General features: G+C 28.5%; 1 protein-coding gene across 1 annotated transcript in view; it reads right to left on the bottom strand.

The window, feature by feature from the left end:
• Positions 1 to 18,973, bottom strand: part of LOC107437766 (uncharacterized) — a 390,895-nt gene that overhangs the window by 180,867 nt on the left and 191,055 nt on the right. The gene's annotated exons all lie outside the window — the stretch shown is intronic.

Raw genomic sequence — 18,973 nt, 5'->3', positions numbered from 1 at the left:
TAGGTGAAAATCATTCAAAAGAACAATCATCCAATTCATGTGTCTAAGGAAAGAGCAAACCATTTTAAAACAAAATCTTAAACCACGGCTTCCGCCTTTCATCATTTTCCGTCAGCAAATTTCTTTTAAAAGGCGTGGCTCAAATTTAGACATTTGATGCTGAGACGCTTTTACTGAAAATTGAATCTATAGTTATTCATAAATATATTACTAGATTAAAATTCATTGATTTGTGCTAGGTAAGTTATTTAGTTGTAATGTATTATTTGGTGAAAAAGGACGAACAACAGAACACGCTATATCACATCTTTAAAAATGGTGGCCACCTTTGACATTGTTCCTTTTAATTTTTTAAATGAAGAAGTCATATGATAACTGCTATTATAGTGTCAACGAAAACTGAATATTTTAAAAAAGTGATCACTCATGATGAATGTTAGAACAGGAAGAAGTTTTGATCTTGTTATTGTCATATATTGACTGTCATCAGGGCCGGATTAAGCACACGCTGGGCCCTAGGCCATTCAAACTTTTGGGGTCCTTAGATTAAATTTTTTTTCTCGTATATTTTTTATTTATTCAAATATAAAAGTATTTATTTACCTTTTCATTTAAGAAAGATAATTTAAATTAAAAATAAATAATAATCTATTATATATAATTCTCTTACGTGGCTCCCAAATTTGGGCTGTATTTCTTTTCCGCCGGTGGCAACGTTTGCTTTGTTTTGTTTACGTTTTGAAAACACCAAAGCATTCTGCCTTTTAATGATGTGTTTCTGATCTAATATATATAATTCTCTTACGTGGCTCCCAAATTTTGGCTGAAATACTTTGCGCAGCTAAATAAGATTCTTTTCACAAAACTTAAATATTTACTTTATTTTCTTCATATATCAGTCGGCAAAGAATTCTGTTAGGTTAAAAAACATTTCGCTAAAAAATAACGAATTATAAAAGAAATAAAAATAAACAACTTAAAAAATAAAAATGCTGTTCCCAGCCATAGAATTTTTTGAAAGTTAACTTAGCAACATAAATCAAAATGACATAGAGCGCAACTGAGCGCAACTAGATCAAAATTATACCTGAGCGCTTGACGTAACAAATCCTTCAATTCTATAAGTGTTGCATCGCCAAATGCCCAAATTAACAATTGTGTTTTTAAAGAAATTCTATAAAAAGTTTTAAATAAACAACCTACTTCTACAACTGCTTCTTGAAGAACTTGGCTCATTGATTAAAAATACTGTTTTAATTTTACAGTACTAACTTCTACTATTGTTTTAATTTTATTTCTTCTATTGTTTTAATTTTACAGTACTAACTACATTTCACAACTTCATGCTAAATCTGAGGACTTTAATTGTTTTGTGGTTGAATACTGACGTTTAGAAATGTGTACATAAAAAAGTAATATTTAGAGGTTAAGAGTTGCCTCAGAAAAATTTGAATTGTTGACATTGAATTTAACAATGGAAGCAATCGTTATTGTGAAAAATTAAATTGTATTGTTGACATCAAAACTAAAAATATTGTGTTTCAACTTAACATCACTACCTTAATTTATACTTTAGAATTGCCTCGGAGAAATTTGAATTGTTAGAAATGACTTAAGCAAAAAGTTTTATTTTAACTGACAAATACTATATTATAATTTTAACTTTTTCTATGACTATACTCATTTTCTTACTATTTTCTTTGTTTTTTATACATTTTATATTTTTGTGATAAAATAAAAAACTTATAGTTGTTCTGCTTCTGAACACTGATGAAAACACAAAATGATGGGCTTCATCAACAATAAAAAACATCTACATTTATTTTACAAATTCCATATTATTAGGGTGGCGCCTTTCAGAGAATTAAAAATACAAAATTATCTTCATCAAAGCCGATGCTTTACATCCGGCGTTCAGTGGCAGACTACTATTTCATATTGTTTTACAACACATGGCTTTAGCCCTCTGGTGGGAAAGACTTTGAAACAAAGCTTACAACAGTTACTTTTCTCAACAACTGAAATTTAGAATAGTGTGATTAAGAAAAATATGTGAACTGCTTGCATTTTCAAATTAATATTGAAATGTACAGGTTTAGAATTTTCTACAGTGAAAAGTTTTCGGATCTTCAGTATTCAAAAAAGTATGCAAAATCTAGACGTTACGAACGTATCCAATGAACGAGCAAAGCGAGCGTTGGATTGCGAAGCAATCCGAAATGAACTGCGAAAGCAGTTCCGGGGTTTGGCGAGCGCCAGCTAACAGGGGGTTAAGCCTCCTAGTAAATTAAATTTTACTTCATTTTGTTAAATTAGAACTAAAAAAATTATTGTATTTTATTAATATATATTTTAAATAGATTTCTTTTAAAAAAAATCATTGTTTTTCTTAATTTTTCTAAATTTACTTTCAAAAAAACTTTTTAAGGGGGCCCCAAGCCATGGCCTAGTCTGGCCTAATGGGTAATCCGGCCCTGACTGTCATTTACAAGATATTAATTGTAACTCTATCATGTATATATATTAACGATACTTGTGACCATTGCTCATTACATGAATGTTCAAGGCCCGTCGTTGAAAAAACAATTATATGAAAGAACTGACACTTAGAATGTTGAAGTATAGTTTTCATGTAAAAAATAGTGCGTGGAGTCCCTCCTCGCGGAAGAAGTTAAACTTCGCAACCTGCGACGTTAATTGAGGAAGAATCAGCAGCGACGTTAATTGTAGAGGAATCACTAGTTCAACGACTCTTTTTCCTGCTCCGCTCTCTTCCGTGCTCTGTAATCACGGTAATATTGTGCATTTTTTCCTCTTGAACCAGTGGAAGTGCTTGTGGTTGCCTCATCGTCTCGCCCTGGAAAATGTATCTGTATTAATAATGTATGTGAATGTAATTTCAGAAGAGAAAACCAAACAATAAATTGATATTCACAAGAGACGTACCTTGACATAACCTTAAATCCGTCGCATTGTCCATGGGATTGTTTTCACTCATTTTTTACAATTGTTATCCACTAAATTTGAAAATAAAAAATACTACCCTATTAAATTATGTGTGTATCTAATCAAACTGAAAAAATATTTATAGAAAAACAATACTTTTATTATTTTTATGTTAGTGAGAACCAAAACGATATGGAAATGAATGAGGGAAAACTGGATCCTACCACGTGATTTCCCGGCCAATAAAAATGTAGCGTTAAACGTTTAACGCAACCTTGTTGGACGTCGCATAAGAAGTATAACTTCAATAAAAATATGTCTTCTACTGGCATGAATTGAATTAATTTATAACATAATTATTCACTGAGGAAATTTTCTTTCCAAAATTACGGTAAATAACCGACAGCAGTAACCGGCATCCAATTAACCATAAAGTTTATGGTTAAGAACATTTTTTACAGTTTTGAAACCATTTACAACTAGTATGAATAAAACACCATGATTACAAAACTATGCGGTTTTTTGCACCTAGCACGGTTTGAAATTCGTAAAAAAGAAATTTAATTGGACATTAGAGCTAGGTTTTGTTTATGTCGTGTTTTGTCAATTAGTTTACTTGTTTGTTTCACCTATCGTAAGAAATATGAAATATTAGACTTTTTCCGTTAAGCAGAGCTTTATGGTACTGTCATCTATTCGTGAATGAAGGTATAGTGTTCTAATCGTTCAGGGTGATAACTGGAGGAGTGCAAGACACTGGCAACTCTTCATGTGTTGAAGGTAAAATAGTGCTGTGTCAACGCTAAAACTTGAACCTTCGTCCCGTTCTGTCGGTCATGAGATTAACGGATTAGTCCAATAGGTTATAATATGTAACCTGCTGCAAGGAGCTAAGTGGCTTCATTAGATGAGCCTAGTTGGAGAGATAAAGTTTAGGTTGTTTAATCGTATTAGGTGAGAGCAGTAAATAATCGGTTTTTCTCACATTCAACAGTTTGAATACTATCTTAAGTATGGTTATTCATCTGTTTTGATCGAATATGGTAAAATAACAATTACATAAATTGTTATTTCACCGTTTTCTTGATAAATTTCTAACAGTGTACATTAGTCGGTGCAACCGCATTGCTTTGAATCAGAAGAGTAAATGCTGATAAAGCTCTTGCTCAAAATTAGAAAACTATTTTTGAGATACTAGAAAGTAAAAGATTGGAAGGTCTAAAATCATTGATATCTCAGTATTTCGACGGAGAATCGGATTGGATTCAGATATAAAAGATTTATGCTACTGCAACCGTAACGGACAAAAACCGACAGAAGTTAAAATAGCTCTGCACGTCGTCGCAGAAGATGCTCAAGAAAAATATAAAACTTTCTATTTATCTGACGAACATTAAAAAAGATGTGAATGAAATCAAAGAATATTTTAAAACTGTATCGTATTCCGAAAAGCTACAAAAGCATAGAGTGGCACAAATTTATCTCCCGTTCCCAAATGCAAAGTGAAGTTTTTGATGCATTTCTCATCGCATTAAAGAAATTAAGCATCATGTACAGTTAAGATAAGTGCAATCTGCGATACAAATCTAAAGAACAAATTACTAGGGGAAAGAGAACTAACTTAGGAAAAAAATAATTAAGATGTGCCAAGGCTACAGAGCTCAAAGATATTCAACTGAAAGCGATAATGAACGAAAGCAAAATTGATTTCGTGAGGAAAAATAAATAATCCTACTTTTCAATCGAAATATAGTGATAAAAATGAACATCACAATTTATGTAAAACGAAACTGTACGGTATTGTAGTAAACAATACGAAAAGTTGTGATAAATAGGACAGGTTACATAAAAAAGTTTAAATGACCCGAATTTAACAAAATTTGTTAAAAATGCAGAAAACGAAAAATTTTTTCCAAATTGTGCAAATCAGTAATTACAGTTAACCAGAATGAAACAGGCAATTTTGTTTATGATAAAAATAATTATACTGTTCATAAACATGACAATATTTTAGGTGTAGTAAATGAGAATGTTAAAAAATGTCTTTTTTATATATATATATATATATATATATATATATATATATATATATATATATATATATATATATATATATGCTTTTGCTGTATTTAATGCAATATTAGAAAGTACTCTTTTTTTTTGCGGATATAATCGTATGAGCTGAAGACGAGATTATATCTTTTCCTTATTTTGGTTCCCGGCTGTTTTCCAAATTATTAATATTTTTGAAAAATATTTTATATTAATTATTTTTTTATCTTAGCTTTTAAAAAGCTCTTTATACTTTTTTTTATGCTTTCTCGATATTTTTTAACTTATTTTACGAGTTTTTTTATACACTTATTATATAAAATTGCAGCTTATAAGCGGAAAATAAAATTTATCATTATTTTTCTTAGTTAATCTCTCTTTTCTTTTATCCTTTTTTTCTTTATTGAGTTTATTTATTTAAATACTTTGAAATTTTGGTTCACTTTTTTCTCAGGGCAAACAATAAATTATGTATTTGCGATATATTTTGTGGATTTTCAAATGGACAAAAAATCGCCTTTTTTACCATAATGTACTGTTTGAAAAACGAAATAAAAATTGTTTTTCAAATAATAGATTATGATAAAAATGGTAATCCTATACTTGGTTCTTCAACTTTAATTGATTTTATTTAGTTCAAAGAGTAAATTCACTTGCTCAATGTGGTAATGTTGCTCATTCAAATGTATTGAAAAATTATATTAATTTATTCAATGGTATAGGTTGTTTGAAGGATTTTATTTATGAAATAAAATTAAAATTATCTGATGAAGACAAAAAAAAAAGGTTATTTACATCGTTTTCTTTTACATGTAAAATATTTGTTTTCCGTTTGATGATTCTTTTAAGTGCCATAGGTTAGTCATTAGAGAATTTTACTTGGAAAAATTGGCAGGAGTTAGTGGGAAACATGTTTTTTTCCGGCAAAAAAACTAGAAAAATGTATTTTTTTTTTTTACGTACAACTTTATTTTTATTTAAGATAAAAAAAAATCTAATCACATTTTAGAAAATTTTTCTACAAAATAAATTAAAAAAATCCCAAACTCGGGAAAAGTCACTATTGCACTGGAAAGATGTCGCTCTCAGTACTTTAAAGGTAAAATTGGGGAAAATAATTAATAAAGGTTACATATTTTATAAAATTTATTTTACCAAGTTTTGGAAACATAATTCCAACCCTAAATGAAATTTCTCTCCTCTCTATAATAATTATAAACTTCTCAAAGATAATAATTTTCAGGATGTTTGAAATTTGTGATTTTTTGCTCCCTTTCTTAAATCTTTCTCAATTTAACTTTAGAATAACTCTCGTGTGAATATTTCTATCCCTCTCATCTATTAACTTCATTTTTATTATTTATCCTCTCTTCCAAATAACCATAATTTGATTAAAACCTACCCAATAACTATAGTTTTTAGTCTTTCTCTTTCAATTTGTATGCAAAGTTTGGAATGTGAGTTTTTCTTCGTGATTTTATATTTCTACTATAGACTAAAAATAGCGTCCTTGATTACCCCTCCCTTAAAATCATAATTTTTCAAAGACCTTAGCAACCTTAATTTCTTTTTCTTCTTTTGGTTTTAAGCAGTGAAATTTTAGAATATTTTAATAGTTTCTTTGATATTTCAATGCAAATAAAAAAAAATTCGTAAATCAAAAATACCAGACTAACAAAATAAAAATATTAGAAAAAATAATAGTTTTAATACCTTGAAAAATAACATTTAATTTAGTAAGTCTAGTATAACGCTCACCATTACAAAGTTTACTCAATGATGATTTAACCTACAGATTTATGTTTTTGTGGGGAATGTCCAAGAGTATTAAATTTCCATATTTTTTTCTTCGTTCTTTAAATTCTGCAAAGAATCATTCTCTTCTTCTGGGATTTGCTGTGTTTATTATCAAAACATGAGCATGGTAAAGCAGGAGAAATCTGTTGCAGTTGCTGAGGACCATGTTGATTTGTTAGTATTACTAGTATCGTTATAGATTTCTACTACCAAACTACATCACCAAATTTATTTATTTTTTAAACCGGAGTGAGGAAAATTACCGGAGCTTCATGATTCCAGAAGTACAATATATGTGATGCAACTATCACCTTCCATGTTTCCGAGGGCTGCCACTCAACTCCGAATGGGAAAAACAAAATGAAATACATAACAACACTGAAGGCAAGTAACGGCCTGTGTAAAAGGATTCCTTCTTGGGGAAATAATAGCATGAAATTACCATTCCGATTTTAAAAACACAACTTTATAGAGGCAAAACACATAGAGAACTAAACTACGTAATACATAAAAATTAACATTTATTGATCACGTGACTTTGTGCTGTCATCTATATTTCATTTTGAGAACTACTTCAAACAAAAGCAACCTGGTTTAAATTAATACCACTAAAAACCGAAATGTTACTCAAGATGAAATAGAAGACGTATGGATAAATTCTTCTTTACATTATGATAGGATGGATATACAATGAACAATGGATCTTTGGCGTCATTATTTTATAGGTTTCGTCGTTACAACAAAACCCTATCTTTTATCTTTATCACCCACAGCAGAAGCTGTAAAGCAAGATTTTACAGGACCTACTTTCAAATTCAACCATGCCCTGGCGATGTAAAACCTGCAGAAAACGGTTAGTCTTCAACCGATTACAACAGTTCAACCTCTGTTTTAACTGACGGATCTGCGCGTAAAAAAATGGATTTCAACCTGCATTCTTCTCTGCATGGCAAAACAGGTTTTTCCACGTTATTTGATAAGGAAATAGTGTATAAGGGAGAAACATTCTCCACTTTTGACCATTTGCTAAACCGTTAGTAGGTTAAGACTTATTAGACGTGTTTATAAAAATTACTGTATGGGAGCATGTAGCTGTCGGAAATCGAGTATACGCTACTTGTTAGTTGCAAGTTTACATTGCACAAAAAACTTGCGCAAATGTTCAGAAAAGGATGATGTAGATGACCTAGAAGAAGAGAATGGTTCCTTGCAGAATTTAGGGGGAAAAAAATAATTGGAAATTTTATATTCCTGGACAATCTCCAAAAAAACCAACATAAAACTGTTTGTAAAACCATCATTAAGTTAACTTCAGTTTTGGTAAACTTTATGCTAGACTTGCTAAGCGAAATTTTATTTTTGTTTTGAATTCTTTCAATTCTTTTATTTTGTTATTTTTGTTTTGTGTTGAAACATCAAGAAAAATATTCTAAAGTTTCATTGTTTAAATTGTTTTTAGAAAAAAGCATGAAAATTAAGCATCTTAAGATCATTAAAAATTAAAACTTTTATGGAGAGTCAACTCTGGGGAGTTGCCCCTCCATAAAGTTCCCCATTAAGTTCTAGATCTCAATATAGAACTTATACTACCACTTATCGGACTACTTTCCGACAACTGAAGAGATGAAATGGAACTCTGTGCTTATTATCATTGCCCGTTAAATTTTCCCCCAAATGATACAAGCAAAATTTATCAACAATTGAAATTTCATCCATTTTTTTCTTTTTTTTTTGTATAACAAGACATAAAACTGAAAAGGAAGAAAGCAAAAAAATAAAAATAAAATGGATTTTTTTAAAATGACATTTGTTATAAGTAGTTTAAAAATATGAGTAGTTTTTATTTTAATCAGATTTTCAAGTATCACGTCTGTTAAAAAAATCATTATTTTCTCCTTTTGCATAACATAATTTCATTTTTTAAAAAATAATAACTGATAAAATGATAATAAAAAATATCCAGTTAATTAGAATTTTAAAATATAGCAAGCAAAAAATTTTAAAATGTAGGAAAACATGGGTTAGGAAGACAGAAAATGAAAAGAAAATATTTACTTAAAAACACTTTTTCGAGCGTAATGATTAAAAACAAATTTCTTTTTCCGTATTCTCAAGTGGGTTTAAACTTCAAGCTTAATAATTCAACACATATATTATAGATAATTTTACTTATTAAATTTTTGAAAGGATACATTTGTCGTTTAATTGTAATGGTTAAGTAGACAAACTTAAAATGTCATTTAGCTGCAAGAGAAACTTTCTCCATTGCTTTTTTTTATATACAGAAAAGATTACAATTTCAACCGAAGTGGAAATTTTTTTTTGCACAGAAATGCTACTAATTATTTTAAAAGTCATTTACTTTCTCAGCTCTTTAATTAACTTTGTTGAAAACCGAGGATTTAAAATTAATTTTGAAAGATTTAAAGAAAAATTACCTAGACTAATTGTTAAGAAAATGTATACAGGTGAAAATTTTTAAATGTCTAAAATACTTCATACACTTTTAATTTGGAACATTTCACCACTAATTAGTTCTTGGGGAATAATTAGATGTTTTTTATATGAGAATATTATTTATAAAATATTGTTATTATTGTTGCTCAAAATTAATTATATGTAGTATCAGTAAAGAATATTTGGAAAAGAAATGTAAGCAGTTCCTTAGAATGCTCAATATTTTGTTCATAAACAGCACTTTTGTGCATAAAGCATTTTACTGTTTAACTGATACACTGTTAAAAATTTCTATGGGGAAAATGGCTAAATAACAATCTATTTAATTGTTATTTTACCATATTTACACAAAATAATCAAATAACCATAAATAAGATGGTAATGAAACTATTAACAGTGAGAAAGATCATTTATTAACTATTTTCATCTAAAACGGTAAATAACAAGAATTTTCTTGCACCAACTAAGCCCACATAATGAAGCAACTTAGTTCCTTGAAACCTCGTACATATTATAGCCGAGAGAGCTAATCTATCACTCTCATGACCGACAGAAAGGGTTGGAGTCCGAGCGTTGACATCTCCATTCGTTTTAACACACATGAAGAATTTCCAGTGTCCTGCACTCTCCAATGCCCATTATCTAACGAGAAGCCTGTTAGCTCCTATGTCCAGTTAAATTTCTTTTTTTTACCGTTTTGAAATCATGGTAGCTGTAAATGGTTAAAAAACCGCATAGTTTTGTATTCATGATTTTATAACCTTACTAGTTGTAAATGGTTTCAGAACCGTAAAAGTGAAAAATCTTCTTTACCGTAAACTTTTCGGTTCATCGGATGGACTGAATGCTACCGGTAATTTTACCATAATTTTAGAATGAACATTCTAACAGTGTATGTCTATTACAAAAGCTTATAAGAAGTATATATTTATATTTCAGAAGGCTGACTTGATTTATTTGATTTTTAGTCAACATCAGATAGAGTTTTAATTGTTTTTTCTTTGGAAATCAGTTTCGCGTGTTTTTGTTTATTATTTGTCTGTTACAAAAATTCAGGTAGCAAAGCATAATAGTACGCTCTTAATTATTTTTAAACTTATCTATTCTAATTTAAAATTATTTTATGAGTGGCGTTCAAAAAATTCTTCAGGAATGAGAACCCTCAAATGAAATAAAACAGTTTTTATATTTTGTTATAATTATTGTTAATTTTATCTTCATGTATTAGTATTTATTTACTGGTAATTAGATTTATATATTAATTTAATATTTCATACATATCATTAAAAAGAAACTTTACATTCCTTAAGATTTCATTCATAAGTTATCATTCTAGATTTTTGATGATTTTATCCAGCTTATGATGTTATGGGCACCAAACCTGATCATTATACCTTATTTTTATATTTGTTGTATGTAGCAAAATTAATATATGAATGAGTAAGAATTATAGATTAAAACAACACAGTGCTGCGTAAATTTCATATTTTCGTCCTTTTTTTTAATTTTTTATTTACTTATTTCTTTTAAAAAAAATTAAATTTTTTGAGCAGCATTTAATATACACTCAAGTAATGAATAAATTTATTTAATGAGCAAAAAATGCAAAATTAAACTAATAAACAATTAAATTAAATCATGTTATGTGTTTTCGGGCTAGAAAATTTATTTTGGAAGAAAACAACAATGATAATAGTTTAAAATATAAAGATACATCTGAAAAATAAGGAGATAAGCAAAAATTCATGAAGAACATACACTACCCTATAATAATGGAAGAGACACTTTCAGCTTTTGACATTTTTTTAAATTTCTCAAGAAATACTTAAAAGGTTATTTTGTAACTTTAGAAGTCTTTTGTACATTTAATTTTTCATACTTTGCAATAAAATTTAAAGCTTTCAGGTTTTTGGAAGACCTGCAATAAATTACAAAACAAAACAAGTATTTTTGAACTCCCTATACCGGAAAATCAAACAAAAACCTTGTAACTTGTATCGATTACTTTAGTTGTTATTTTTAATAACTACATAAAGTTTCATAAACCTAGAATAAATATTTATGGAGATATGGACATTTTTATAAATAAGTAAAATTTTTCGCCTTACGTTTTTTTTTTCTTCTTGCTTTAACTTAATAAATATTTTAAGGAATTAAATCAAATTTTTGAAGAAATTAAAATTAATTATAAAATTGTCGATTTAAAATTTTAAAAAAATTCGTTAAAAACTGCGCAAGATATGAGCATTTAAGCCAATTCTTTTATAATGAGCATGCACAGAAAAAATGTAAAAAAGGTTTCGCATATTTTTTAGGGAATCGTATTTGGCAACTAATGATAAGAACTTTATTTGAATATCTTAAGAATTCAAAAATTTTCAAACAATTTTTTATGCAGTTTTTATACATAGTTGTTTATTTTTTGTTTTATTATTTTTTTGTAGGGTATACATCACGAAGATTGCGAAGGAACACCCCCCCCCCAAAAAAAAAAGAAAATGTAATTATATTTTTAGGGAAGGTTTGAACTACTAAAGTGTCAGTCTGATAGCAATTATTTTTTCGAAAACATTTATCGAGTGCTTATACCAAAATATATTTTTATAACTTTCTTAGAATTTATGTATTCTAGATTATCTAATTTATAATGCACAGATTTAATGGATTTTATTTATTAAAATAGTTATAGATTTTTTTCTTGTATTTTTTCTTCGTTTTTATTTCAAATTATGAAAGGAAAAGGGAAGGAATTTTATTTTTGAAACTTTTTAATCACTACAGCTTAAAATAAAGATAAATTTAGATAGATATGTTTTTATTATTTAAGGACAGAAAACAGAACAATAACATTGAAGTTCACATTAATCGTTGTAGGAGTGTTTTATCTTTTTGTAAAGAAGGAGCTTTCTGAAAATTTATGAGTAGGACATTAATTAGACTGAGTAGCACCTGCACCTTAAATTTACAAATTAACATGTAGATATTATTATTTGTTATCCATTTTTAATTAAATTTTGTACAATTATTCACGTTTCTTTACTGAAACTATTTGATTAAACATGATACAATTCAGGGAAGAAAAAAAGTCTCGTTAGCATTTTGCGTTTTTTTCCAAAATGTTACGAATTTTTCAAATAAAAATATAAAAAACTTTTTTAGGCAGAATTCTGTTTTTGTAAAATTTCAATGGCAAACATTATTGATCAATTGCGACTTTACCGTTAAAAGGTTGCGAATATCTGAAAGATATTTGAAATAAGAATTAGGAAATACTTTTAGATTTTCGTTTAAACACTAGATGGCAGGACATAAGCTCACGGGAATAATAATTTGTAGAAGCGTAGAATTCTTGACCGTTTAGATACTGATCACAAAATTGTATTTGCTTCTACTTAAAAAGTTAACGTTTAATATCGAACAAGCATACTTAAAAAATGTCAAAAATAAAACGCATATATCCATTATATATTCTATATGATTTTACTTATATTATTAAGTTTTCAAGGTTAAAGGTAACTGTCGTTCAGTCGATTTGGAGCACTAAGTATTTTACGACTTTATTTATTAATTTAATTTATTTTAAATTCTATTTTCCATTTACTAAAGCTTCCAAGGGATATTTACTATTAAGGGTTGCTTTCCAAGGGATATATTTCGTCATATAAATATTCGAAATTTTGTGAAATTTAATTTAAGGAGAAAGCTCTGTTGCTAGAAGTATAAAATTGCTTTTAATTTTCTTTTTTTTTTGAAAAATAAGAACCTAGGAAGGAAACCGCATGAGACATTACAGAAGTACAAAACCTCATACTCGTGTGCTTTTTTCAAAAAAAATACTTTAAAAAAAACAATTACAATTTATTATGGTTTCATTTGTTTTTTTCCCTATATTGAATTTTTAAGGAATTGAATTTTAACTTTAAAGACTTTCACGAAAGTTTTATTTTTTAGCAACTTAAAAAAAACACATCTCAAATTTGGAAAGCATATACTTTAGTTGTCTATTTCCTTCTTAAAAAAATTCTAAGGATATTTTAAGATTTCATTTTAAATTACTTAAAAAATAACCGAAGGGAACGATAGGAAATTATTAAACGAATAATTCGAAGAATCTGAAGCGAAAATAAAATATAAAATCTTCATTTCCTTAAAAAATATGCAGGCTAAAAAGACGGCATGTTCCTAGTGCTCAAAAAATTGGAGTCTACTCTTAAGATTCGCCAGACATGAATGAGGAAAGCAATATATCTTTGAAACAAAAAACGTAAAGTTGTCAAAGAAAACTAATAGAAAATAAATGAAAAGAAGATGGTTTTTCTAGTTCATATTTATATATTTTCCTCTTTCTTTCATTGACAACTTTACTCTTGAAAAAAAAAGAAAAAAAATCACGTCTCACAAATCTTGAGAAAGGGCGCTTTTATTTTTGGGCTCTTGAAACAAGCCAACTTTTTCTACCTTCTTATTTTTTGATGCAAATTATGTTTTTAAATTATCATTATAGAAGTAGTTCAGAAATTTTAACTAATTCTTTATTCAGAAAGAAAATGAATGTATCTGATTTTTTATTAAGAAAAACAATAATAATATTGATGCATACAATTTTAGGATATGAAAATTTAAAAAAAATATATTAAAAATTGCATTTAATTTTTTTAAAAATGACTCATAAGTATTTTTTAACATTTGTTGTGTCCAGTTCAGAAAACATACAAGCATACAAAATTACAATCTTGCCTTCAAAAGTATGCACGGTAGTTTTGGAAAAGGAAATGTCACGAACGTAATTAATATTTGAGATTAGAATAAATGAAACAACCGAAACAATTTTTTTAATTAAAACTGTAGATTTAATAATTTTAAAATATCAAAAATGCTAAAGCGAAATAGAACTAAACTGAATTATAGAAAATTGCATTAAATAAATATACCAACATAAAAAAAAGGATTTTTGATAAAACAGTTTCTAAAATCTAAAATTAATATGAATAAAATATACACTGTAAAAAATTCAGGATCAAATTACTGTAAAAAGTACGGACACCTTGAGTGCAGCATTCATAATTCCTTTCCCTTTTACTGCAAAATTTCATATCGTAATTTTTCTAATAATATTTATTTAATGATAGTGATTCTGCAATAAATATTGCTGTAAAATACGCTTTATCAGATCTTTTCATTTGGTGAAATTTTACGTTAAAAAGGAAATTTTCCGTGAAAAGTGCCCTGATTCGTTTGACAGTAATTTGTGTCGGAAGCTTTTACAGTGTATATTTTTGTGAAAAAGTGACCAAAGTTTGAACAGTTGAACTACGAACAAAGTTTGAGACACAGTCTCCAAACATTTTTTTTTAACGTGATGATAGCTTTAAAAATTTATTTTTCAAAAGCATTCAAACTAATGTTTTCCTGTTTTTATACTGCAAGTATCAACCTTATCATACATTTTTAAAATTGAAGTAAAAAAAAAAAATATGTGCAACATAAGGAATAGCAAATTAAATATTTAAACATGAAGAAAAAAGTTGTTGAAATATATCACATCGCTAGTGAGAAATACCATGGAATGAAAAATATCAACTAAATAACTTTTTATAACCATTGTTAAACATCTGACCCAATTTTTGGTTTTACGACTTCTGATGTTCAATTCCGTAGCCTTGCAATTTTGAACCTAATCCAGAAAACAAGGGAACTTCTAAATCAAGTATTAGGCGAAGTCGTGCAGGACTTTTTGATGGAACTACCCCGTATTTACGTTACATGGATAGGAAAACCCTGAAAACTTCCCTTTGTTAGTGACAGCAAGGGGACTCTATACCATGATTCGCCTACCACTGAGGATATTTTACGTCTGCACTGTGGTCGGTGCCAGTCGGATGCAGAATTCGTATCGATCAGCCATCGCTGGGATTCGAACCCGGTGTCGAAATAAGTTTTATGAAAAGAGGCCTGATAATCGCCTTTCAGCTCCTCTATGTTCCTCTTTTGAAAAGTTTCAATTTTTTGTCCTGCTTTCCGCAATGTTAATATATATATATATATATATATATATATAGATATATATATATATATATATATATATATATATATATATATATATATATATATATATATATATATATATATATATATATATATAGATATATATATATATATATATATATATATATATATATATATATATATATATATATACCCAAGACAAAATTTATGATGGTACCATCAAAGGATTTTGATGGTTTATGTTGGTTTCAGCAAGATTCTTGATGGTCCAACATGTTTTGATGGGCACCATCATACAACAATTTCCATCATGGTTTGTTGGTTTTTGATGGACTAACAAATTCCAACATAGCAAGATGGAAAATGTTGCTGTATTGCTATGATGGTAAACCATCAAGTAATGTTGGATTTTTCATGGACCAACAGTAACCATCATATTATGATGGAATATGTTGTATTTCCTTTATGATGGTCAACCAACATGGTATGTTTACTATTGATGGACCAACAACAGTCATCAAAATATGATGGAAATTGTTGGTTTACATTTATGATGGTCTACCAACAAGTTATGTATATTAATGTTGGCCCAACAATAACCATCATATTATGATGGAATATGTTGTACTCCCTTTATGATGGTCAACCAACATGGTATGTTTACTATTGATGGACCAACAGCACCATCAAAATATGATGGAAATTGTTGGTTTATATTTATGATGGTCAACCAACATGTTATGTATGTTAATGTTGGCCCAACAATAACCATCATATTATGATGGAATGTGTTGTATTCCCTTTATGATGGTCAACCAACATGTAACGTTTATTATTGATGGACCAACAAGATCCATCAAAATATGATGGAAATTGTTGGTTTATATTTATGATGGTCAACCAACATGTTATGTATGTTAATGTTGCCCCAACAATAACCATCATACTAAGATGGAATATGTTGTATTCCCTTTATGACGGTCAACCAACATGTTACGTTTATTATTGATGGACCAACAAGAGCCATCAAAATACGATGGAAATTGTTGGTTTATATTTATGATGATCAACCAACAAGTTACGTATATTAATGTTGGCCCTACAATAACCATCATATTATGATGGAATATGTTGTATTTCCCTTATGATGGTAAATCAGCATGGTATGTTTACTAATGATGAACCAACAACAGCCATCGAAATATGATGGAAATTGTTGGTAAAAAATAGTTATTGCAAATAATAGCAATAATTATTTTCATTAAGGTGAATTTGAGAAATATAGAACAATTAGGCCTTATATCAGGACTAATAAAGTTAAGAAATATTCATTCATAAAATTTTTATGTGCACGTGAACTGCTTGAGCTTTGTGTGTGACATTTTACTGAAAGGTTTAAAGTTGTTATTTAAATTACTAAATATGTGGTGAAAGTATTCTTATGAAAGTTAAAAAATAAATGGTTATTGCTATTTAGAAACACAAAACAATGAGGCACACGTCGGGTTTAACTTAATTAAGAAAAATTTAAATAAGATAAAATTTTTATTCGCGTGAGTTATAGTCGAATATAGTCTTGTGATATTTTGCAATATGGTAGAAATTTGTGGTTTTAATTGCAAAAAATGTAGTAATATGTTGTTAAAGGTTAAAAATTAATAGTAACTGCAATTGATAACATTAATTTGAATTTTAAATTCAGAAATTAATAAGGCTTCATATCAATATTGATGAGATTAAAAAAGATTCACTCATATGGGTACACGATTGAGAAATTATGAGCACGTGTAGTATTTGAGCATCGTCTCGCGGCATTTTATTGAATGCTTAAAGGTTGTGGTTTAAATGATCAAACATGTGGTGAAATTATAACGAAGGGTTTAAAATAAATGGTTATTGCAATTCATAACATTATGGAGAATATTAGAAACACCAAACAAGAAGGCTACATATCAGGATTAATTAAATTAACAGAGATTCAAAGAAGATAAAGTTTTTATTCACACGTGTGGTATAGTCGAACATATTTTTATGAAACTTCACGATAGGGTCGAAAGTTGTAATTTTAATAGCAAAAATCATAGTAATATGTTGTTAAGGGTTTAAAATTTATATTAACTGCAATTAATATCTATAAGGTAAATTTAAATTCAGAAAAACAATAAGGATACATATTAGTATTAATATGATCAAAAAAGATTTATTCATATGGGTATACGACTGCGAGATTAAATTATGCGCATGGTTTGGTAATTGCAATTTAATTACCATTTGCATAAATGGTAATTGCAATTCAAAACATTATGGTGAATTTTAGAAACACAAATCAAGGAGGCTATATATCAGGATTAATTAAGTTAAAAAAGATTCACACGTGCGTTAGTTTTATTCACACGTGCGGTATAGTCGAACATATTCTTATGATACTTAACAATGGGGTTGAAAGTTGTACTTTTAAATGCTAAAAATGTAGTAATATGTTGCTAAAGGTTAAAAATTGATAGTAACTGCAATTAATATCGTAAAGGTGAGGTTTAAATGCAGAAAATAATAAAGCTACATGTCAGGATTAAGTTAAGAAAGATTCATTCATACAGGTACACTAGTGATAGATTAAATTTTTATGTACACGTGCACTACTTCAGCATTGTCTGGTTACTGAAAGGTTAAGACTTGTGATTTAAATTATTTAACATGTGGTTATTGCAATTAATAACATTATGGCGTTTTTAAAAAATACAAAACAGTAAAGCAACATATCAGAAATAATTAAATTTAGAGGATTTAAATAAGATAATTGTTTTTAGAAATTTTGCAATTTGTATAAAAGTTCTATTTAAGGTTAAAAATAAATAGTTATTAAATATAATAACATTGAGGTAGATCTTCAATTTAGAAAAAATTATACGTATTCACAGAAATTAGAACGATTCGTGGATTTAAGTAAACGAGTGATAGATTAAATGAGAGGAACAAAAGCCGTTATTTGTACTTTTTCTGAAATCGTGCATATTCTAGTAATATTTTACGACGGCGTGGAAATTTACTATTATAATAAATAAAAATTATTATATATATTGCTTTGGTTGACGTAGGTCATTAAAGTAAGGGCTGTGTGATTGTACTTGTTTTCCAGTCACACAATCTAGGGCCTAGAATTTAACTTCTGCCACACCCATACATCACACCCATTTATATGGCGGAACCCATTCATAAATCCAATCATTCATTCACGGATCCTAATTTTGACCTGAACCAGAGAGCGATCAATCTCCATTCCAGTACCCCCCCCCCCCCACCCCAGAGATTTAATCTGTTATGAGATCATGGAGAACTTTGTGACCCAACAGATTTAACTTTCAACTGTCACCATTTATTACACGGGGAGTCTTCGAGGGATGGATTCAAATTCCCGTTCTCACGACCGTGAGTCCAGCACCTTGCCAACTAGGCCAAAATAATATTTAGTAATTGCAATGATTAATATATTGAATTTTAAAGTTGCTAAGGAGTAGGTAAAAACTTAAAAAATACTTATTAAATTTATTATTTAAGTATTTTGATGGTGATGTAAACACACAAAATAACTCTGAATAACTTTCGATCTAATGATAGGATTTTCAGATTATAAATTTTCTCTATATCCCTGTACCCATGGTATAGCTAAGAGACCGAATACAAGACTTTCGATTCCTCCGATTTTACGAGATTGTAC

This window comes from Parasteatoda tepidariorum, chromosome 7 (assembly GCF_982258835.1).
Source record: "Parasteatoda tepidariorum strain Cologne lab strain chromosome 7, Ptep-v5.0, whole genome shotgun sequence".
In the NCBI taxonomy this organism is placed as follows: domain Eukaryota; kingdom Metazoa; phylum Arthropoda; class Arachnida; order Araneae; family Theridiidae; genus Parasteatoda; species Parasteatoda tepidariorum.
Note: the sequence above shows the minus strand (reverse complement) of the source record. Positions and strands in the feature narration are given on the sequence as shown.